This window comes from Mobula hypostoma, chromosome 8, assembly GCF_963921235.1.
Source record: "Mobula hypostoma chromosome 8, sMobHyp1.1, whole genome shotgun sequence".
Lineage (NCBI taxonomy): Eukaryota > Metazoa > Chordata > Chondrichthyes > Myliobatiformes > Myliobatidae > Mobula > Mobula hypostoma.
The window spans coordinates 58,609,161-58,633,260 of NC_086104.1; the positions used below are offsets into that span (position 1 = coordinate 58,609,161).

Sequence of the window (24,100 nt, forward strand, 5' to 3'; positions counted from 1 at the left end):
TTAGCATCAGTGACATCAGCAAGTGGTCTGCCACCTGCCCTCAGGGGAAGGAGAGATAAGGAACAATGGAGCAGCGTCTGGAGATGTGTAATGAAGGGACGGGGGAGAGAGAGCTGTCTGGAGCGGCTCCCCCCTTTGAACCTTGAACTGTTTGAAGTGATGGACAGGCGATACCCCAGCAGGGGGATAAAAAGGGACCGGTTCGCTAAGGCAGGACACACACGACACCCGAGGTAACGAGACCCTGGAAGCGGTACGCCTCTCACGAGTCGGTGAGAAGTATCAGACAACGGCCAGGGTGGAAAGGTACGATCAGCGGGAACCCGGTGTGTGTCCGCCCTTGCCTGGGTGCCGGGTTCACTGTAGAGGATCGACCGCATCTGGAGGAGGGGTCACAGTCGGTGACCTCAGGTGACATCACCAAGGACCTGCCCAAAAAGCTGCTTGTGAGCCATATCGTCGGTCTGTGAGTGAAGCCGTGTCTGAATGATCAGTTGTTCCCGTTCTCTCTCTCTCTCTCTCTTCCCCCACGTTGTCCATCGCCATGGCAACGATTACTGCGAACTGAACTGCTAAACTGGACTGAACTTTGAGTCACTTTGAAATTTGGTCATTTACCCCTAGACAACGATAGAGCTTGATTGATGCTGTTATCTTAATTCTGTGCACATGTGTGTTTATCATCGCTGAACTGTTGCATTTATTATCCTTTCGATTACTGTGTTGCTTGTTTCTTTAATAAAACTTTCTTAGTTCTTGTACTCCAGACTCCAACTGAGTGATCCATTTCTGCTGGTTTGGCAACCCAGTTACGGGGTACGTAACAGAGTGGATCAAGCCATTCCTCAGGCAAGATTAGATATAGTTCATCACCAGCATCTCAAGGCACTTCATCACAGTGAGTGCAAGTGGATTATATTAAAATGGAAGAGGACTCTTATGTTGAGGTATGCAGTTGCTCCGTGGGTTCTTGACCTCAAGCAAACTTATGCACTGAATTACTCTTTGCCGGTTTCTCCAAATCTCCATGCTCCTCAAGTTCTTTTGCATTATTATTCAGAACTCTGTGTGCTGAGTTAGGTTTTTTGATAGACTGACTTTACACTTAATAGTTTTCGTGAAGTAATACTTATGAGATATGTGCCTCTTGATGCCTCTGTACGAACTCCCCGAACTTCTCTTCTGATAGTTGTTAAAGCTTTTTTTTAAATATAGTCTACTGAATTTGTACTGAATATTTTTGTAAAATTCATTCTTAACTCTTTCATGTAATCTAGGCAGTGTTTACTTGTATAAACATGAAGAGAATATACTGTAGGTCTTGGGGGATTCTGCATTTAGGATCAAGACAATAACTTTCTGTACTCAGCATTAAAGCAGGATACAATCTATGTTACAGGTAGTTTCAGAATTTTGGAATATACATTATTGGAGAATAGTGCTGAGCTTTAATATAAATGTTAAGAAGGATGTAGCTTTTTACTAACCTTAAAAATGTATTTATTTTAAATTGTGAATTTTTTGAAAACTTAAATGCCCTCAATTCAACATAGAACATTACAGCACAATACAGTACAGGCCCTTCAGCCTCCTGAAACATGCTGTTTAATCCAGGTAGCTTCCTGCCAAATCTCTCCACCCTCTCTGAATCATCCACATACCTCCTATAATGAGGCAACCAGAAATGCACATAGTGTGGTCTAACCTGCAATTTATAGAATTGCAGTACAGCATTGCCTTGCAGCTCTTGAACTCAATCCCTCAACTAATAAAGGCCAACATACCATATGTCTTCTTAACACCCTATCAACCTGTGTAGCAATTTTGAGGGATCTATGGTCATGTACCCCAAGATCCCTTTGTTCCTCCACGTTGCTAAGAATCCTGCCATTGCCCCTGTATTCTGCTTCAAATTTGACCTTCCAAGTGAAACACTTCACGCTGAACTCCATCTGCCACTTCTCAGTCTAGCTTTGCATCCTGCAAATCTCCCGTTGTAACCTACGACAGCTTATGCCATCCATATCTCTACCAATCTTCGTGTCATCTGCATACTTGCTAACCCATTCTTCCACTTCCTCATCCAAATCATTTATAAAACTCACAAAGAGCAGGTATCGTAGAATAGATCACTGTGGAACACCACAGGTCACCGATCTCCAGGCAGAATACACTTCATCTAAAACCACACACTGCCTTCTATGAGCAAGCCAATTCTGTATCCACACAGCTAGGTTTCCCTGGATCCCATGCCTCCTGACATTCTGAATAAGCCTACCTACTTGTGTAACTGGATCCTCGATTTCCTCACTTGCAGATCTCAGTCAGTGCAGATGGGCAACAAAATCTCCTCTGCAATCACCATCAACACAGGTGCACCACATGGTTGTGTGCTTAGCTACCTGCTTTACTTGCTTTATACTTATGACTGTGAGGTTAACTTTAGCTCCAATACCATATTCAGGTTTGCAGTGTTGACTTATGCCAAAAATGCTACTTAGTGTTGAGGTCAAAAAGCTCCACTTTCATCTCATCCCACTACAGGACCTTCTTCCACATCTTTACAGTATATTCTAAGTGACACTATGTAAAGTATTTGCAGCAAGGATATGCCCTTATTTTTAGCAGTACATGGCAAAAATCTAATATTGCACATCAGCCAGGTAACACTATTCCCATGTAAAGTATGGTGGAGGTAATATCATGCTATGGGGATGCTTTTCAGCAGGGACTGAAAATCTGGTCAGGATAGAAAAGTGCCTGAGTTCATTGGGTTTAAAGGCATAAAGTTTACTTAAGTTTAACTACTCTGACCAAATCAGCTGAAATGAGTTTTGCTGATATCATGAAAGTAATACAGGAATATTTAAAACCAAAATCATTATTGACTAAAGAACATTTTAGGTTTCATAAATGGAATCAAAAGAGAGGGGAGTTCATTTCTGCTTACGTGGCTAAATTGAAGAGATAGTCAGCATTGTCAGTTCAGTGATGGGCTTGATGATGCACTGTGATTATGGAATCTGACAAGAAGGCATTCAAGAACTGATTCACAGCTTGCTGCAATTTCAACTGCTCTTTTAAATGTATCAATGGAAACAGCGGACAGAGATGCAGTTGAGTTGCAGACAGGAATGAAAGTGAGCGTGACCAAAATTGCAGCATCTAAACTGAAGCCAGCCTGGCCAGACAAATTGTGCTACGATTGTGGCAGGGGTTCTCGCACACCACACCAATGCAGGTTTAAAGGTGAAACTTGTAGAAAATGCAGTAAAATAGGACACATACAAAGAGCATGCCAGGAAGACAAAAACAGATGGAATACATGGACTGCACAGGGAAGAGAAGGAGCTAAAAAGTCAAGTTGCAATTTCAAAAAGAGCACCAATCTGCATGCTGTTGATTAAAAAAAAAAGGTCTGATAGTCATGAGAGTGACACAGGACTAAGTAACCTTGCGATTTTCAATATGAAAACAATAGACAAGCAATGTGGCTTATGCCAGATGTGAATGGCAAATTAATTAAAATGGAATTGGAATTGGACACTGGCTCAGGTGTTTCAGTCATTCCACAGATAGAGTTTCAGTGACATTCCCAAGATACTCAACTGAAGCTTGCATATATCCGACTAAGAACTTATAATGGAGAAAAGATAACTCCTGTGGGAATGGTATTTGTAACAATGAAATACAACAACCAATAAGCCACATTGAACGTGTGGCAGAGCTTAATAGGTTCTTGATTGGTCATGGCATCAAAGATTATGGGGAGAAGGCTAGGGAGTGGGGCAGAGGAGGGGGGATAAAAGGATCAGTCATGATTGAATGGTGGAGTAGACTTGATAGTCCAAATGGCTCAATTCTGCTCCCATATTTTATAGTCTTGTGTATTTTGTAGTATTCTGTATATACAGTATTGTACAAAAGTCTTAGGCACCAAAGCTTTTTTAAAAGGGTTTCAGTTGGTATGGCCTCCACTGAGCTCTGATCTCAATGTTATTGAAGCTGCCTGGGATTACCTGGAGAGACAAAATCAAGTGTGACAAGCAAAGTCTGCAGAAGAACGGTGGCAAGTTCTCCAAGATGTATGGAGCAACCTACCAGCCAGTTTTCTTATAAAACTGCATGACAGTGAATTGAGAATGGATGCAGTTTTTAAGCCAAAAGTGGCCTCAGCAAGTATTGATTTGATTTAGTCTTTTACTGTTTACTGCTCTTTATAATAATTATTTTTGATATTTAGGAGCTTTTCATTTCATTATTTTTGGAAGTGTGTATATGTATATGTGTGTATGTATATTTGTGTGTGTGTGTATATATGTGTTGAGATGCATTCTATATTGAATTGGAGTTGATAGTTAAGCAGGGAGGAGTGTTATGTATTTAATATTTCAGTAATATTGTAAATATTTGATTAAGCATTCCATGTTATATAGGTTATATATATATGTGCATTCATAGCATATGTCATCATGCCACCACATCTTGCGTGTCTGCCTTGCTCAAAATAAAAATGAAACAAGTTCTCTTAGCATCCTGTCTTTTTGCTTCAATTAGTTTTATGTTTTAGAGTTAAAAAGCATGATATATGACTCATTCGGGTTTGATGTTTTCTTCCATATTTTAAGTCTTTCATGGCCAACAGTTGATGATACCACTGTTGTTGGCCGAATCAAAGGAGCAGACGAATCGGCAGTTAGGAGAGAGATTAAAAATCTGATTGAGTGTTGCCACATAGCAACCTCCCACTCAATGTCAGCAAAACCAAAGAACTGAAATTGGGATCTGTGAGCCTTTGCTCATTATGGGATCAGAAGGGAAAGGGTCAGTGATTTAAAATCCTTGGAATTATCAGTTGTCTTCTTTCGCTTCCTGTCATGGGACCAGTGTGTAAATGTCATCTGAAAGAAAGCATGGCAATGCCTCTACTTGGTAGTTTGTGCAGAGTCCACATTTTATCTATAGGTCTGGTAAGCTTCTATGGGTGCACAGTGGTGAGCAACATTCCGTTTAATTTTGTTTTTACAGCTGCACGGACTAACCGCGGCTCTGAGCAGGAGTTTTTACACGGCCTGAAGACTGCACGGCACATTCTATAAAAGAAAATTTCAGTTGCAAGGCAGCAAAGGCTAATATTTGTGGGAGCATTTCAGATACTGCGCACCTGCATACTCACTCATGTTAGAGGGAATGGTGGTGGGGAGTATCCTTCTTGCATCTTAGTCTGGTATGGAAACACCAGTGCCCAAGAACAGAAAAGCTCACAAAAAGTGGTGGATATAGCCCAGTTCCTCACAGGAAAATCCCTCCCCACCAATGAGCACACCTACAAAAGGCACTACCAAAGGAAAGCAGTATCCATCATCAAGGACCCTCAACGTCCGTGTCATGGTCTCTTGCTGCTACCATCAGGAGGGAGATATAGGAGCCTTGGGTCGTACACCACCAGGTTCAGTGACAGGATTTGCACTTCAAACATCAAGCTCCCTCTCATGGATTCATATAGAAACCTGGCTCGTTAGCTAACTCTGCTAACAGCCATATGACTCAGTGGTGAGAAGGCCACCTTTCATAAGCAATATACATTTAGGGTCTGTATGACGAAACAGGAAAGTTGGGATGTTTGAATTAAGGAACATTGATTGTAGTAAATGTGTAGGTACTACCCCGTGCAAAGTAATGGTTTGCCAGAAAAATAACATCGTACACCAGCATAAAATTATAAAAGAGGTACTTTCGCCAAATTTTCAACCTTAACAAACAGTTAGAGAAAAAGAAAAACAATTGGACCCATTACAGTTAAATCAGTTCAATTTGTTCATAACTGTTGGAGCTCATTTCTGGAGTAGTCAGGTGTATCGCTTTACTCACGTGCTGAACCCACTTTTGCATGAAGAATGCCAGCCACAGTTCGATCTTTCCTTGAAGTCCATCTCTAATGAACTAGCTGCCTCAGGAGTATTGGCACTTTCTCCTTGGAGCCATTCATCTGCACAAAGCATTTCTTACAACTGGGTCTCTCCTTCAAATGGCACACTGCAACATCTTACTTTGTGCCCCACTCAGTAGCTTCTGCTGAGAGTTCCCAAACCAGGCAACTGTCCTTCAGAAATCTGATTTTACCCAGCTCTCCCAAATCCTCCAATGGGCAGAAAGTTACAATTGCCTGACACAACATTCCCAAGAAGGACACCATAGCCCCTTATCTTTAGCTGAAGCTAAAATACTATTACTATCAGGACACTTTTTTGTGGAAAAAAACTGCTAAAATAAAAATACTTTATAGATACCAGTAAAAATCTTAACCAGGGCATTACACATGGATATCTTTACTCACCAGAACACTGAACTGATCATTAAACACAACTTTTGGACTCACTTTCAAGGACTCTACAACTCATGATTTCAGTTTTATTTATTTATTATTACTTGTTTCTTTTTGTATTTGTACAATCTGTCAGTGTTTATATGTAGATTTTTATTGATTCTTTTCTACTTCTTTGTTCTACTGTGAATGCCTGCACAAAAAAGAATCTCGGGGTAGTATTTGGTGACATATACATTGATAATAAAATTAACTTTGACATTTGAACTTTATTAAATGGAACCTTATCAAAAGTCTTACTAACATCCATATACATTTTATCCACTGCTCTACCTTTGTCAATGTGCTTTGTCACATCCTCAAATAATTCATTTAGGCTTTTAAGGAATGACTTGCCTCTCACAAAGCCATGCTGACTATCCCTAATCAGACTATGCCTCTCCAGATGCTCCGAAATCCTCTCTTTAAGAATCATTATTAATTTGCCCACCACTGAAGTAAGACTCGCTGGTCTATAATTCTCACAGTTCTCTACTCCTTTTCTTGAACAAAGGAATAACATTTGCAACCCTCCAATCATCTGGTACTACTCCAGTGACCAGTGAGGATGCAAAGATCATTTCCAAAGTTGCTGCAATCTCTTCCCTCGTTCACTGTAATACCCTGAGGCGCATCATATCCAACCTCGGTGACTGATCTATCCTAATGTTTTTAAAGGTTCCAGCACATACTCTTCCTTATTGTTGACATTTTCTAGTGAATCTGCCTGTCTTACACTGACCTCACAAATGCCAAGCTCACTTTCACTGGTGAATATTGAAGCTAAAGTATTCATTAAAGACCTCCCCTATCTACTTCAACTGCAGGTACATGCTTTCTCTCCTATCTCTATCTGGAGTACCCTCACTTTCGTCATCCTCCTGTACTTTCCGTATGTGTAGAATGATGTAAGAAATGCAGAACCAATTATTGCACATCTCAGAAATAGTATTTTTTTTAAATCACCTGTTTAGTGATACTGACTGAAAAATCTTGGACATATGTTCTAAACACGAGATTCTACAGGTGCTCGAAGTTCAGAATAACACACACAAAATGCTGAAGGAACTCAGCAAGTTTGGCAGCATCTATATATGTGGTATTTTGGAATATTTCAAGAACTCCTGAGAAGAATGATGGAGCTTAGTTTAAAGTTTCATGCAAACAGAAGCAGTGTTTCCTCATGATTTCATTGATTTTCATTATACATTAATGTGCATTATGTTTGACTCCAATAAACTGCTAATGTAGGGACAAAAGGCTTGCTAACAAAGCATAGCTAACACCTTAATTGAGATGTTAACATAAACCTAGATAAATGTTGCAGCTGAGCTGTTATGAGGCATGGAGATAAAATCTAGATAGTACTATCATCCTCATGTATCCTCTGTTCAGCTCCTTTTTTTGTTGAACTTCTCTACCCCTCTCATTCACCCTTTGATAACAATATTTCTTATCTTTCCTATTCTTTTACTCGTTGTCATGTTAGGGATGTTATGGCTTTAGATTGCAGATGTTTTTCAAGATTTTTCCGATGAGAAAACAACAAAAGAGATGAAATAGTTCTAAAAGCACATACTGCATGATAGGAGTATTGCATGTTATTCATTAAAATCTCAAATTCAAGTTCAAGTTCAGTTTATTGTCATTCATGTATACCACCAAATGATACAATGTTCCTCTGGACCAAGGTGCACATTACAGTGCATATAACTCACAAATGTAACACATAAAGTAATATTACCACAAATAAGTTAACAAATAATAAGGTGCATATACGATATAAGTTTAAAAAGTAAGCAGTATAATGCTCCTGGTATTTTATACATGATGAAATCTAGGAGGTAGCAGGAGTTCAGTGGTCTGGCATTCCAGGGGAAGAACCTATTTCCCATCCTAACAGTTCTTGTTCCAATGCTATGGTACCTCCTGCCTGATGGTAGGGGGGGTTAAAGAGATTGTTGGACAGATGGGAGGGACCATTGACAATGTTTAGGGCCCTGCATATACAGAACTCCTGATATATATCTCTAATGGGTGGAAGACAGACTCCGAAGAACCTCTCACCAGTCCTCGCAATCCTTTGTAGGAGCTTGTGGTCAGATGCCTTGCAATTCCTGTACCAAACAGTGATGCAGCTGGTCAGAATACTCTTGATGGTACTCCTGTAAAAATTGGCTAAGTTGTTTGGGGGCGGGGTGTGGAGGAGGATGAGTCTCACGCCTCAATTCCTTGGGAAATGGAGACACCCTCGTGCTTTCTTGACCAAAGAGATGGTGTTGCGGGACCAGCTGAGATCGTATTGTTATGTGCACCTGGTGTTCGTAACTCTTTCCGTGGAGGAGCCGTGTTTGTACAGTGAGGAGTGTCAGCCTGGACCTTCCTAAAGTCCACAATGACACTCAACTTGTTTGGCTCGCATCATTCTACAAGTTGCTTTAGTTCCTCGCTCTATGCTGTCTTGTCGTTGAGGACACTGTTTTGTCTTTAGTGAACTTGATTTGGTTTGAACTGGATCTAACAATGCAGTCATGCATCAGCAGCATGAACAGCAGATGCTGACAATTATCATAACATGTAAATTGGCTAATGTTATGATTTCTGTAAAAGTGCTTAAATAAAACGCTCTATCTTTGTTTTATGCCCTGATGGGGGAGAAGTTACTAATGGAATAAGACTATCATTTTCCTTCTAAAAATTGTAATGTTGATTAAACATTTCCAACAAAGGCAAGTCTGACTTTTGCAAATGTTTTCTGATAGTGTTCTGAGATACTGAAAAGAGTAGGAGATGCCCAAAGCAATAATTAAAATAAGTATTCTTGTGTGTCCATAACTATTGTATACTTCTCTTGGTCAACAATACCTTTTTAATTATTCTTTTAACAATGTTCTGTCCTGTATTTTTGTCCAAATTTGAATAATTTTGTGATGTCTTAATGAGGTACTGTATATAGGAAGCACAAGAAAGCAAAGTAAGGAGCAGAAGAAATGAAAATTTCAAGCAGTAAATAAGATACAGTGGATTACATTAGCAAGTATCACCCTAATTGCTTTCCATAACAATGCTGTCTAGCTCTTTCATGGGCTTTAGAAAGCCATCATCCTTCCAGATATTCTACACTCACTAGCCACTATTATGTACACCTCGTTAACGAATATATCTAATAACCATAAGGGCACAAGATATGAGAGCAGAATTAGGCCATTTGGCTCATTGAGTCTGATCTGCCTTTTCATCATGGCTGATCTATTTTTCCTCTCAGACCCAAGCTCCTGCCTTGCCTCCATATCCCATCATGCCCTGACCAACCAAGAAACTATCAACTTCTGCCTTAAATATACAGAAAGGCTTGACCTCTACAGCTGCCTATGGCAATGAATTCCACAGATTCACAACTCTCTGGCTAAAGAAATTCTTCCTTACCTCCGTTCTAAAAGGATGCCTTCTATTCTGAGGCTGTGTCCTCTGGTTAGTCTTAAACTTTCCCATTATTGGAAACATCTTTTCCACATCCACTCTTTCAAGGCCTTTCACTATTTGGTAGGTTTCAATGGGGTTACCCCTCATTCTTCTGAGTTCCACTGAATATAGGCCCAGAGTCATCAAATGCTCAGCCAATCATGTGACAACTCAATACCAAGAAGCATGCAGTCATGGTCAAGAGGTTCATTTGTTGTTCAGACCAAACATCAGAATAGGTGAGAAATATGATCTAATTGACTTTGACCGTGGGATGATTATTGGGGCCAGTCAGGATGGCTTGAGTATCTCAGAAACTGCTGATTTCTGGGATTTTCACACTCAACGATCTCGAGAGTTTATAGAGAATGGTGCGAAAAACTATAACCATCCAGTGAGCAGCAATTCTGTGGGCGAAAATACCTTGTTAATGGGAGAGGTTAGAAGAGTGTGGCCAGACTGGTGCAAGCTGACAAGAAAGTGACAATATCACAAATAACCATGCATTACAACAGTGGTGTGCAGAAGAGTATCTCTGAATGCACAGCACATTGAATCTTGAAGTGGATGGGCTACAGCAACGGGAGGCCACCAACATACACCCAGTGGTCACTATTAGGTTTAAGAGGTACCTATAAAGTGGCCACTGAGTGTATGTTATCTTGTTTCTTTGGTCATGCTGTCATTTTATGTGTTAACCTCCATTCTATACTATACTGTTGTTAGTGTACTCCTTTGGATATTCAAGTGGATCTTTGGTTCTATAATTACCTCATGTTGTCAAGGGCATAGTTTGTGTTATTTCATTGGTTTGTAGCAACTTATGCTTTGTTCATGCAGAGGAGCAATCCTTACTAAAATTTGATCTTATACTGAAAGTCCCTGCTTGTGGTGTAGAACTCCCAATGGTCTCCTTTGCTGTTTTTGGGTCAATTTCAATCAGTTAATGCCAATGTGGTGGAAATTCCAGTGGGAGATGAATTGTCATTAACCTATCGGTGTGCTTTCTCTTTCTACCCCAATAGGCACGTTCATTGCTGAGTACTTTCAGCTTTAATTCAGATTTTCAGTATTTGCATTGTTTTATTTTGGATATCTGCCATTTGATTTTGATATTTTGATGCCATTTCTTACTAAAAGAAACCTTAAAAGGGGGTCTAAACGATTCTGTTATGTTTTCCCCTGATTTCACCACAAGACAAAATCTGTTGAGACAATAATTATGACCTATTAATTGTCAAGTGTTGAGTTTTCATTCTATTGTCAAGTACCTATTGCCTCATGTGTTGCATCTCTACCCAGCTTTTGCCTAGTGGGAAGCACTGTTACCTCAGAAGCATAAATTTGTTGATTCAAGTTGCAGTACGGTGATATGAACACAAAATTCTAATACTGCAGTCCAATACAGAGGCAGTACCATATTTTGGGTGAGAAGTTAAATTGAGGCCCAGTTTTCTATCTTAAGCGGTTAAAGATAGCTTGGCACTGTTTTGAAGAACAGTAGTGTCCTGATATAAGTATTTACTCTTCAAGTAGCATATAGGATCATTATGTGGCAAATATAACTATGATTTTATTGCTGTTTTGAACAATGGCCAATCAACGATTGGGATTGATTGGCAAGAACAAATAAAAATAAGATGGGCAAGTAGAGTGGCTATTGTTGTAGTGGACAGTGTGAGAGTGGTTATTTGAGGCTTTAGCTCTTGGAGACTTCATTGAGGAGAGGTTTGAGTAAGAGAAGGCGAAAAAGCTGTAGGTAGACTTTCTGCAGTTCATCTATTGTTTCCTTCTTTTTATTTACACAGTTAGAACAGTAGGCATGCCAGGCGGGATAGTTGAATGCTCCTCTTGCAGGTTGTGGGAAGGCAGGGAGACAACTTCACCTGCAAGAAGTTGCAGCCTCTATCACTCTGTTAAGGAGTTGGAGCTGGAAATGGATGAATTCTGGATCATTTGGAAGGCTGAAGGGATGATAGATGGGACATATAGAGAGGTAGTTATAGCCAACGAGCAGGACTCAGGAGACTGAGTGACAGTCGGGAAGGGGAAAGGGGTTAAACAGCCAGTGCAGAGTCCCCCAGTGGCCAAAGCACTCAACAACAGGTAGACCACTTTGGATACTGTTGTGGGGGATGATCTAGCTGAGGAAAGTCATAGCGATCATGTCTCTGGCACTGAGTCTGACTTTGTGACTCAGAAGAGAAATAGGGAGAAGAGGAGGGCTGTAGTGACAGGGGATTCATTTCTTAGAGGACCAGAAAGGAGGTTCTGTGGATGAGAATGGAATTCCCGGATGGTATGTTGCCTCCCGAGTGCCAGTGTTGGACATCTCAGATTGAGCCCTAAGCATTCTTAAATGGGAGGGTGACCAGCCAGAGATCTTACAAAGTGAGTTCAGGGAGTTATGTGCTAAGTTAAAGGACAGGATCTCCAGGGTTGTGATCTCAGCATTGCTACCTGTGCCATGTATTAGTGAGGCCAGAACTAGGAAGATCATAAAGTTTAACATGTGGCTTAGGAGTTGGTGTAGGAGGCAGGGCATCAGATTTTTGCATCATTGGACTTTCTTCGAGGGAAGGTAGGACTTGGGTACAGAGGAGACAGTTTGCAACTGAACTGGAGGGGAACTAATGTATTAGCAGGAGTGTTTGCTAATGCTGCATGGGGGTTGGGGGTTTAAACTAGAATTGCTGGGGGATGGGAACCAGGGTACCAGAACAGTTAGTGGAGTGGTTGTGGAAACAGATGGTGTTAAGACCTTAGACAAAGTCAGGAATCAAAAGGTTCAGCATGGTGCGACTAGTGTTTTGAGCTGCGTATTGCAAGAAGTTTTGTAAGAAAGGCAGTTGAGATGAGATCAACACATGGAATTATGATATTGTAGCCTCTAGTGAGACTTAGTTGCAGGAGGGACAGGACTTGTAGCTCAATATGTCAGTGTTCCATTGTTTTAGATGTGACAGAGTGGAAGAGATATAAGGCTATTACTAGTCAGGGAAAATGTCACAACAGTGCTCAGTCAGGACAGACTGGAGAACTTGTTTCATGAGGCTTTATGGGTGGAACTGAGGAACAAGCAAGGTATGAGCATGTTATAGGCCATCGATCAGTCCATCAAATTTAGAGGAAAAAATTTGTAGAGAGCTCACAGACAGTTGCAAGAAACATAAGGTTGTTATAGCAGGTGACTTTAACTTTCCAATTGTTGACTGGGACCTTCATACTGTAAAAGGACTAGATGGAATGGAGTTTGTCAAATGTGTTCAGGGAAGTTTCCTTAATCAGTACACAGAAGTCCCTATGAGAGAGTATGTGATACTTGGTCTCCTATTAGGGAATGAGATAGGGCAAATGATATAAGTTTGTGTAGAGGAACACTTTGCATTCAGTGTTCCTAATGCCATTAGTAACAAAGTAAATATAGAAAAAGATAGGTCTGGTCTATGGGTGGAGATTGTGATTTGGAGAAAGGCCAACTTTGGTGGTATCAGAAAAGATTGGGACAGGCTTCTTTCCGGCAGAAGGTGTACTTGGTGAGTGGGAAAGCTTCAAAAGTGAATTTTTAAGAGTAAGAACTTGTATGTGCCTGTCAGAATAAAAGGTAAAGATAAAATGTTTAGGAAACACTGTTTTTCAAGAGTTGTTGAAGCCCTGGTTAATGCTTTGCACCTGGTAGGTAGTGTCTAACCAATCTTGTAGAATTTTTCGAGGAAGTTACCAAGAAAGTTGATGAAGACAAGGCAGTGGATGCTGTCTACATGGACGTTAGCAAAGCATTTGATAAGGTCCTGCATGGGAGGTTGGTCCAGAAGGTTCGGTAACTTGGCAGTAAATTGATGAGGTAGTAAATTGGATTAGACATTGGCCTTGTGGGAGAAGCCAGAGATGGTTAGTAGATGGTTGCCTCTCTGACTGGAGGCCAGTGACTAATGGAGTGCTTAAGGAATCAGTGCTGGTTCCGTTGTTGTTTGTCATCTATATTAATGAATCTGGATGATAAATGTGGTTGACTGGACTGGATCAGCAAATTTGCAGATGACACCATTTTGGGGGGTGTAGTGGACAGCAAGGGAGACTATCAGAGCTTGCAGAGGAATCTGAACCAGCTAGAAAAATGGCAGATGGAATTTAATGCATATAAGTGCAAGGTTTTGCATTTCAGTAGGACCAATCAGGGTAGTTCTTAAACAGTGAACAGTAAGGCACTGAGAGATGTGGTAGAACAAAGGAATCTGGGAATGCATGGAAAGTGGTGGCACAGGTAGATAGGGTCGTAAAGGAAGCTTTTGGCACATTGGCCTTCCTTATGTTGAAGTTCTGTAAGATGTTGGTGAAGCCAAATTTGGAGTATGGTGTGCAGTTTTGTTTATTTGCCTACAGGAAAGATGTAAATAAGGTTGAAAGAGTACAGAGAAAACTTACAAGGATGTTGCTGAGACTGGAGGACCTGAGTTATCAGGAAAGATTGAATAGGTTCGGACTGTAGTCTTTAGAATGTAGAAGATTGAGAGGAGATTTGATAGAAGTATACAAACTTATGAGGGATATAGATAAGGTAAGTGCAAGCAGGCTTCTTCCACTGAGTTTGGATGGGACTACAACAGGGTGAGGGTGAAATGTGAAAAGTTTAAGAGGAACACGAGGGGAAACTTCTTCACTCAGATGGTCGTGAGAGTGTGGAACAAGCTTCCAGCACAAGTGGTGCATGTGAGCTCAATTTAAATGTTTAAGAGAAGTTTGGGCAGGCGCATGGATGGCAGGGATGTCTCTTTCCCTAGAATCAGCATCACAAAGGCTGCCTTACTTCATCGTGTTCTTTGGTCTTCCCCCCATGTTTTTGTTACAATTGCAGATCTAAACCTCACAGTGGGGTAGAGGAGGACATGGGCACACAGTGGTTTTGACACAAGATGCTGATGGATGCACTGACCCCAGGATGTTGGTACACACAGCCAGAAAGTAGTGCATCAAAAAGACCTTCTGTCATGCAAGTGACATTTCTTGCTCTGATGTATTTAGGCCTGAGTAAACACATCACATACAAGTTTTAATTCAGCAATCACAATACCATAGTTGCTGGAACTGGATAATCAAAATTGTTTTCATCTATGTTAAGGTGATTTAAAAATAAATACTTGATACCCATCCGCTATTGATATTCATGAGATTAATGCACATTGCTGTCATCACCAAAGTGGACCTCAAATTCTGTGGAAATTGATATTGCCACTGTGCATTAATACATTACAAATAACATTGCCTACAATTTTAAACATTTGAATCCGGTTATATCCTTACAACCTTTGACCTCTGCATCATACAAGTTGATTCCTAATATTAATATTGTATTTAAGGAAGTGTTTCCCATATGCAGAGCTTAGGTCTACACTATTACAGAGCTTGGCAAATGCTGCATAGCTTTTATTTTATTTAAATTTTATACTGGAGTATTATTTCTGAAGTTAGGGGTTCTAACAGCTTAAATATTATGGATTGGAAAATGCTAAATATTTAACTGTAATTAGTCATTAAAAATTAATTAAGCTCTTAGGATTAGAATTGAATACAGGCAATAATAGCTTATGCAATTTGGTGATGCAGTTTAGAAAATTCCTCCTGGATTGCTATTGGGTTAAAGAAAAAATGTTTTCTAAAGTAAACTTCAAAATCAAACTTCAACCATTTTAATAGCAAGTTGATGCAAATCTTTTGTATAGCTGAGGAAAAATGTCTGTTTTCTAGTTTACTGTTTTAGAAGCAGAAAATGCTTTGCAAGATGTTTTTGGATATTCGTGTCTCACTGAAAGGGAGATTAAATGGTTTTAATTTTGCTTGTGTTTACGATGGACAGTAGGTAGCTTATGGGCTCTATTGTCTCCTTAAACTACGAGATCCATCTGTTTTTTGACAGTTTACAAGTACACAATTTTCAGGTGCAATAAGCTGCAGTTAAATGCCCAGTTAATCACAATTTGCATCAGTGGATAGACTGTGATTGTCTCTTGAATGCATATATCATTGCTCCAATTCTTGTAATTAGTGAGGATGACTTGGTGCAAAGATACAAAACAACATGTGTTGGGAATGACCTGCAGAGCAGGTGAGTCATAATTAGCTGGGGTTACAGTACAAATTTTACTGATTTAAATATGCAATATTTCAGTAAGATTTTGATAATGTGGAGCTTGCACTGTGAAATAGTCAGATAACAAGGCAATGGAGTCATAGAGAAATGAATTTGATCTAAATGTGCAATGTTGAAATCATTACATTTTTAAGTTCCAATTTAAGACTTCTTTCATTTTCCGCATTTGAATTTAAAAGATTTGGGAGTATTTAAAATTTGATGTTAAACCATCATTGGATGAAGATGCTTTGATCTAAATCTAGTCCCAAATTATTAATGATCTAGTATTTAAATTGCAACATTCAGTAAAAACAAAGAAATACATGGCTAATGCAGAAACTAATTTAAATGCTGCCTGGCTAACTCCAATTTGAGAGTACTGTAGAAAGATCACAGTAATGATGGGTCACATGCTTTTACCAGACATAAAGAACTGCATGTGCTTGAAAATTACATTCATTATTTGGATAAGAAACAATTCATATAGTTGATAACTTACAGGAATTATTAACCTTTTGTATATTTAATTATAACAGTACCGCTACTTATAATTCATGTTGTACTAATTAAAGATAAAAAGGTAGTCTTACATGTTAATAGAAGCTGATTGTTGAAATGCAGTTTTAAATGTGGATAGTAAAAGTTATTAAATAAAATTAATGCAATCTAGATTTGGCAAAAACAATTGTTCTGTGGTTTCTGAGGAGCATGCAAAGAATATCATGGATGAAGTGAATACCTAACGAGGATGTTATGAACAGAGCAAACACAAAAAGAGAAATAATGTATGAGATCATGAAAAGGCAATGTAACTACATTGGACATGTGATTAGGAAGAAGGAGTTAGAATGCATGGTAATTATGGGAAAGATTGAAGGGAAAAAAGCAAGAGGAAGACAAACACAAATGATGATGGAGACAGCAGCCAGAGAATTGAAAATGAATACCAATGAATTGATCCACTTGACCCGAAACAGGAGTGTGTGGGCCATGGCAGTCAAAGCTGAAACTGGGCATGGTACCTGATGATGATGATGATGTAGTTTTGGTTTCCATTGGTGTGATGAAAAAATTCAACAGAAAGGGGATTTCTCTCTTTTTGATAAATGTAAGGAACAATGTTCTGAGCATAAAATAAGGTGTCTTAAAATGATGCTGGATATTTTGTTGACCAGCATACTCACATTCTTGAGTTTGTGAATGATGGATTCAGTTTGATTCCTGTTTTCGTTTGAACACCACCACCATACGCTACCAATATGGTCAGAGGATATTGCTCCTGAGATTGGGCAGGATTTTCTGATTGTGATTGACAACCCATGTTATAAGTGTGGGTGCTGGATTTGGACAGGGTTGTGTTCAGTTCTGCTGTCCTGTATTTGAACAGAATGAAAAGCTCTAATTAATTCATAAATACAAATGTGTAGATACAGTTGTTCAGGTTGGAGATTTTAAAAATAGCCTACCTTTATACTGTCCCTTTACTGAAATAATAATGTCAACTAGTGACAAAATAATTTCAACTCATAGCAAAACAGTTTAAAAGTTTGAGAGCGTTGGGTGTTTAGGAATGACAAGGGGAATGAGAGAAAGGCAGGGTGATAGATAGAACTAGAATTCATTCCTTAACTTCTGGTTTCTGCAACAGATGACTCATTTGTCTGAACCTTGTTGGTATGTTCTTTTTGTTCCTAAGAATTGTATCTGTGTTTGAAAATCATTTGTAGTTTATAATATTTTAAAATTCAGATATCTTTTCTAAATCAGAAATCCTCTGTGAGTTTTAAATGTGTATTAAGAACTTTTTGTCTGAATTTAAATGAGTATCATTAAAAATATAATAAACTGTGTTTAAACTACTTCCTATTTGGGAGGGAGAACGCACTACTCAAACAGGGTATATTGGCAGCTAGACCTTGCTGCAGTGACTAGGCAGGGAAATAAGCTAGTATGTGAAGTGTAGGTTGATATAGTATAACGTTCCTATAGTGAGGGTACCCATAGATACTTATATTGGATAGGGCTTAAAATCTTCTTTTGAGTTTAGGGCTTTGCAGATAGTAAACCAATACCATCACTCTATAGTTGCTTTATATAAAATGAAGACTCTAAGATATTCCTTTCCTTCTGTGTCTAAGCTTGTGTTGGTTCAAAAAAGAATCTGACTTTAAGGTAAGGAGACTGGCTTGGTTAAAGATCGTGATTGGCAACACAGTTAGTTCCAGTTAATTGGCCCATCAGTTAATCAGAATAATTGTTTGTTTGGGACAACTCTTAAAACTAATTGTGATAATACTGTAGCTGCGACCCCCCCCCCTTTTTACTTATGATGTTTAATTGGGACAGAAGGCTCTTGCAAGTAGTATCAGGTGTGTGCACTTGTGTTGCTGTTAGAGTGAAACATGTTTAAACGGTGTCAGTTGCATATGTTTGTGTTCAAAAATCAGTGATTTTGTCACTGATAATTGGTAAAAAAATAAACAATAAGATAATTCCAAACTTTTTTGTTTGCTGTGGTTTCAAGCATTCAGGCTTAGGGATGACAGAAACGACCAGGAGTGAAAATGAAACTATTTTGCTACTTCACAGAATTAGGAACTAAGAAGAATTTGAAGGTATTGACAATCCTCTTGAATGTTACAATGAAAATGAAGACTTGGAGAATGTAATTATCAAAGCCATGTATGAAGGCAGTTCATTATCTACACTAGGTGTCTGCACTGATTTACAGTCAATCAAAAGAACACACAGCAGTGGATGGTGATAACTATAAGGAACTAATACACAATGTTATTGTCTTGTTATATTGGTTGCATTCTAATTTACTCTGTATTTCATTTAAATACATAATTTGGTATTTGGCTAAACAGTTGCTTCTTTTTTCAATACCGTTTTAACTATTTCCATGTAACTTCAGCTAATTAGTACAGCTGTTTAATTTGGTCAAAATGGTCCTGATGTGTCATAATCCATTGTATTTTTTTGACATAAGATGTCATATAATGTATAGATTCAAATATTGATGACTTTCCTAACTTAAAACATACTGGGGCATGTTGTATTATAAATATTTACAACACAAGAAATGACAAAAAACCATATGATAATTATGAAACATCTTTTTTCTTAAAACTACTGCAGTAATTTAAAGGATGTAATTGATATAAATGCTCTAATCAGTTTAGACAATTTCAAATCTTAATAAACATTGGAAAATAACTCTGCTGAAAACTTTAGGGTTCTGAAAATCCAGTAAAATATCTACTTTGGTGTAATTTTTGTGTTTATAACGTTTCATGAAGTTGTATTTCTCACACACATAACCTGGACATAGTGAACAATTTAATTTGCATATCATTAAATGAAAAATCTGGAATAAACTAGTGCAATTGGGTAGTATTTAATAATATTAGTTTAACTTTTTGAAAAAATAATCTTGCTATTTTAAGAGATGTGCTTTGATGGTTTAAAAAGCTGAAAATGGGTTTATATCAACATTTAACATTTTAAAACTGTAATTCAGTTATGATGACTGACTTTTTAAAAACATGCTGTTTCTCAGCTAATTTTAAAAACAACATTTTAATAAAGGCAATTTGTTAATAAAGATTAAGTATATTTTATGTTTACATACTCCCAATCCCCACAAACATTAAAGGTATCTTCTTTATTGACATGAAATAAGATTTTATTCTTGACAAAGCACTTGACCTGGTATTCCCAGCTGAGAGCAAAATGCATGACATATTCCCTAATTCGATGCGATTTGCAGTGAGAAACTGTCCAGTCTTTTCACTTGCTCACTTTCCTGATTCTATTGAGTTCCTGGAAGAATGTGAAGTCCCATTTGTGGTTATCTTTGAGTCCACATGATTAACTCAATGAAATTTCACTGTCCCAATCAACCGTGCTACAATTGCTGAGAAAGAACCTGGAAATTTCAGAACAGAAAAATAGTACCAGATTAGTTTCTATTCATCCTTGTCACTATTTATGTGAACAGCAGAGACTAATGTATTCAAACATCAAGTTCAACGCAATCTTAATGTGGAGGAAAAGCAATGTGATTCTGCATTGAAACCAATTGCTGTATTTATATTACTTACAAATTTATTTTGTCACTTATCCACAAGAAGACATTCTAGTGGAATGCCAGTGGAGTTTATTGTCATATGGACAAGTACATGTAGGAACAGATGCAATGAAAAACTTACAGCAGCATCACAGGCACATATCAGCTGTATAACATTCATTAGAAAAACAATAATAAACAGCATATATCATGTCAAATTATACCAGGAAGAACACAATTTGAATAAAAAAATGGTTATAGTGTTGCGGCACTAAGGTAATGCAAGTTGGTTGAAGAATCAAATGCTTGAAGGCAAGTTGCTATTTTTGAACCTGGTGGTGTAGAACTTTGAGTTTCTGTAGCTCCTACCTGATGGTAGATGCAGGGAAGTGGCATGGCCTGGATCCTGGGGGATCTTTGATGATAGATGTTGCCTTTATGAGGTAATGTTTCCTGTAGCTACTTCCAATAGTTGGGACGAATGTGCCAGTGATATATTGAGCTGAGACCACCACTCCTGCATTCTTGCGCATTTGAATTTCCATACTAAACCATGATACATCCAGTCAGGATACTTTCAACACATCATCTGCAGAAGATTGTTAAGAATGTTCAGCCACATGCTGAAGCTCCTTAAATTTCTTGGAAGTAAAGTTGTCGAGGTGCCATCTATAATTGCATCTATGTTCTGACCCAGGACAAGTCAACCCTAATACTCAAGAATTCAAAGTTGCTGACCCTCTCCACTGTTGATCCACTAATGTCGACAGGTGCATGTTCCACTTCTTTCCCCAGAAACAATCAATGGTTTGGTTTTATTAACAATGATTGAGTGGTTGTTGCTATGATACTATTCAAACATTGCATGATCCCCCCTGTGTTAGTCTTAAGATGTTCTTGCAACACATTTTCAAAGTGGTAGAAGCATTAGGAGATTGGCCTTGTCGGTTAGAAGCAGTATATTCTGTAAATGACTTTACATCAACCATGGTTAGTGGGGTGGTTATTCATCAAGTAAGCACACTACTCTCCTGAATGACAATTGGCTGAAAAATAAGTTCTTCATTTCATTCATCACCTTTATGTTGTAAGCGTTAGAAAGCTTTTTAAGGATTATCATCCTACTAAGCATGAGTTGCTTCATTATCAAATGATTTGTGAATTGGGGAAAAAATATTCCACTTTTCCACTTCCTGTTGTCAGGCTGTGAGAGAAATACCTAAATTTAAACAAAGCTTAAAAATACTGCTACATAACATGTGCCCCATCACACATTTCTTGTGACGGCCTTTGGGAAAATCTAATTCTCAGAATAAATGAAATTACATGATATTACAAAATCTACCAAAACCCTGTTGAGTTTGGTTCTATGATCCTTCCAAGCAATGACTTACAAACCATAATCTCATCATGCAATTGTTTATCCTCCATTACCTTTGATATTTCACTTTAAATTTTGTGTCTTAGAAACATAGAAACGTAGAAAAGCTACAGCACAATACAGGCCCTTCGGCCAACAAAGCTGTGGCGAACATGTCCTTACCTTAGAAATTACCTAGGGTTACCCATAACCCTCTATTTTTCTAAGCTCCACGTACTGATCCAGAGTCTCTGAAAAGACCTTATCATTTTCGCCTCTACCACTGTCACTGGCAGCCCATTCCACACTCTCACCAGTCTCCGCGTAAAAAACTTACCCCTGACATCTCCTCTGTACCTACTTCCAAGCACTTTAAAACTGTGCCCTCTCATGCTAGCCATTTCAACCCTGGGAAAAAGCCTCTGACTACCCACATGATCAATGCCCCTCATCATCTTGTACACCTCTATCAGGTCATCTCTCATCCTCTGTCGCTCCAAGGAGAAAAGGCTGAGTTCACTCAACCTATTCTCATAAGGCATGCTCCCCAATCCAGGCAACATCCTTGTAAATCTCCTCTGCACCCTTTCTATGGTTTCTACATCATTCCTGTAGTGAGGCGACTAGAACTGAGCACAGTACTCCAAGTGGGGTCTGACCAGGGTCCTATATAGCTGCAACATTACCTCTTGGCTCATAAGCTCAATCCCACAATTGATGAAGGCCAATCCACCGTATGCTTTCTTAACCACAGAGTCAACCTGTGCAGCTGCCTTGAGTGTCCTATGACTTTGACCCCAAGATTCCTCTGATCCTCCACACTGCCAAGAGTCTTATAATTAATACTATATTCTACTATCATATTTGACCTGCCAAAATGAACCATCTCACATTTATCAGGGTTGAACTCCATTTGCTACTTCTCAGCCCAGTTTTGCATCCAATCAATGTCCAGCTCTAACCTCTGACAGCCCTCTACACTATCCACAACATCCCCAACCTTTGTGACATCAGCAAATTTACTAACCCACCCCTCCACTTCTTCATCCAGATCATCTATAAAAATCATGAAGAGCAGGGGTCCCAGAACAGATCCCTGAGGCACACCACTGGTGACCGACCTCCATGCAGAATATGACCCGTCTGCAACCACTCTTTGCCTTCTGTGGGCAAGCCAGTTCAGATCCACAAAGCAATGTCCCCTTGGATTCCATGCCTCCTTACTTTCTCAATAAACCTTGCATGTGGTAGCTTATCTGATGCCTTGCTGAAATCCATATGCACTACATCTACTACTCTACCATCATCAATGTGTTTAGTCACATCCTCAAAAGATTCAATCAGGGTCGTAAGGCATGACCTGACTTTGACAAAGCCATGCTGACTATTCCTAATCATATTATGCTTCTCCAAATGTTCATAAATCCTGCCTCTCAGGATCTTCTCCATCAACTTACCAACCACTGAAGTAAGACTCACTGGTCTATAATTTCCTGGGCTATCTCTACACCCTTTCTTGAATAAGGGAGCAACATCCGCAACCCTCCAATCCTCTGGAACCTCTCCCGTCCCCATTGATGATGCAAAGATCATCGCCAGAAATTCAGCAATCTCCATCCTCACATCCCACAGTAGCCTAGGGTACATCTTGTTCAGTCCCGGTGACTTATGCAACTTGATGCTTTCCAAAAGCTCCAGCACATCCTTTTCCTTAATATCTACATGCTCAATCTTTTCAGTCCGCTGTAAGTCATCCCTACAATTGCCAAGATCCTTTTCCGTAGTGAATACTGGAGCAAAGTCCTCAGTACTTCTGCTGTCTCCTCCGGTTCCATACACACTTTTCTACTGTCACACTTGATTGGGTCAGAAAAGGAAACATGTCATCATTTTTAGCTTGTGACTTTTTTTAAGGCAAAAAAAATGCTGTGTTGTGTAGCATGCTGGGAAACAAAGCTTGATCAATTCTATGTGTTAAGGCTACACAACTGTCTTGACAGAGAAGCTGCCTGAACCCTTTAATGTTGATTTATTTTCAGTTGACTGGTATAACTGCAGGTTTGCAGTCAAATTTAAGTGTCTGAAGCCCTTTATTTCAGAACTTTGACTCCATCATATTATGAACAAATTAAGCTGCCATCCTGCTTTTTGTTTCCTTCTTTTCTGAATATACACTTAAAATCTTGCACAAAAATATAACTGGGGTTACAGCTGTCATCCAGGATTAGGAATACAAAACTAAAGATTTTATATTTCTCAGCATAGTCATCTTGAATGGCTATTTCATCTTCCGACCATGCTGTTTATTCAGTTAAAATGCCATTATTTAAGCTATATTTCAGTTTCTTTCATTAGCCTAAAAATGTGCCCAGCCGCTTTTCATTGTCCAAGACATAATTTATTCCCCAAATTCTTAAATGCAATTTGCCATATTTGTTTTATTAACTAAGAGACAACAACGTCCTACCGAATATTATTCAACCCTTTCTTTGGCAACAAATGCTTTACTTGAACCATTTATTCTTATTCTCTATTTCTGTAATCATATCTACCTTGATTCCAAGTTCTGTCAGGAATATCTTACATGATACTAACAAATTTGCTCTTCCAGTCTGTTGTCTCTTGAATTCTATAAAGTTGACTAAGCGTCACTTTGATATTTATTTCATCTGGCCTTGATTAACACATTACCAAAATCTGTGCATATTAGCC

The 24,100-nt window shown here is 38.9% G+C and overlaps 1 protein-coding gene across 3 annotated transcripts in view; it reads left to right on the forward strand.

Moving 5' to 3' along the window:
• The window catches only part of LOC134350562 (coiled-coil domain-containing protein 85A-like), a 533,159-nt gene that overhangs the window by 36,408 nt on the left and 472,651 nt on the right, over positions 1 to 24,100 (forward strand). The gene's annotated exons all lie outside the window — the stretch shown is intronic.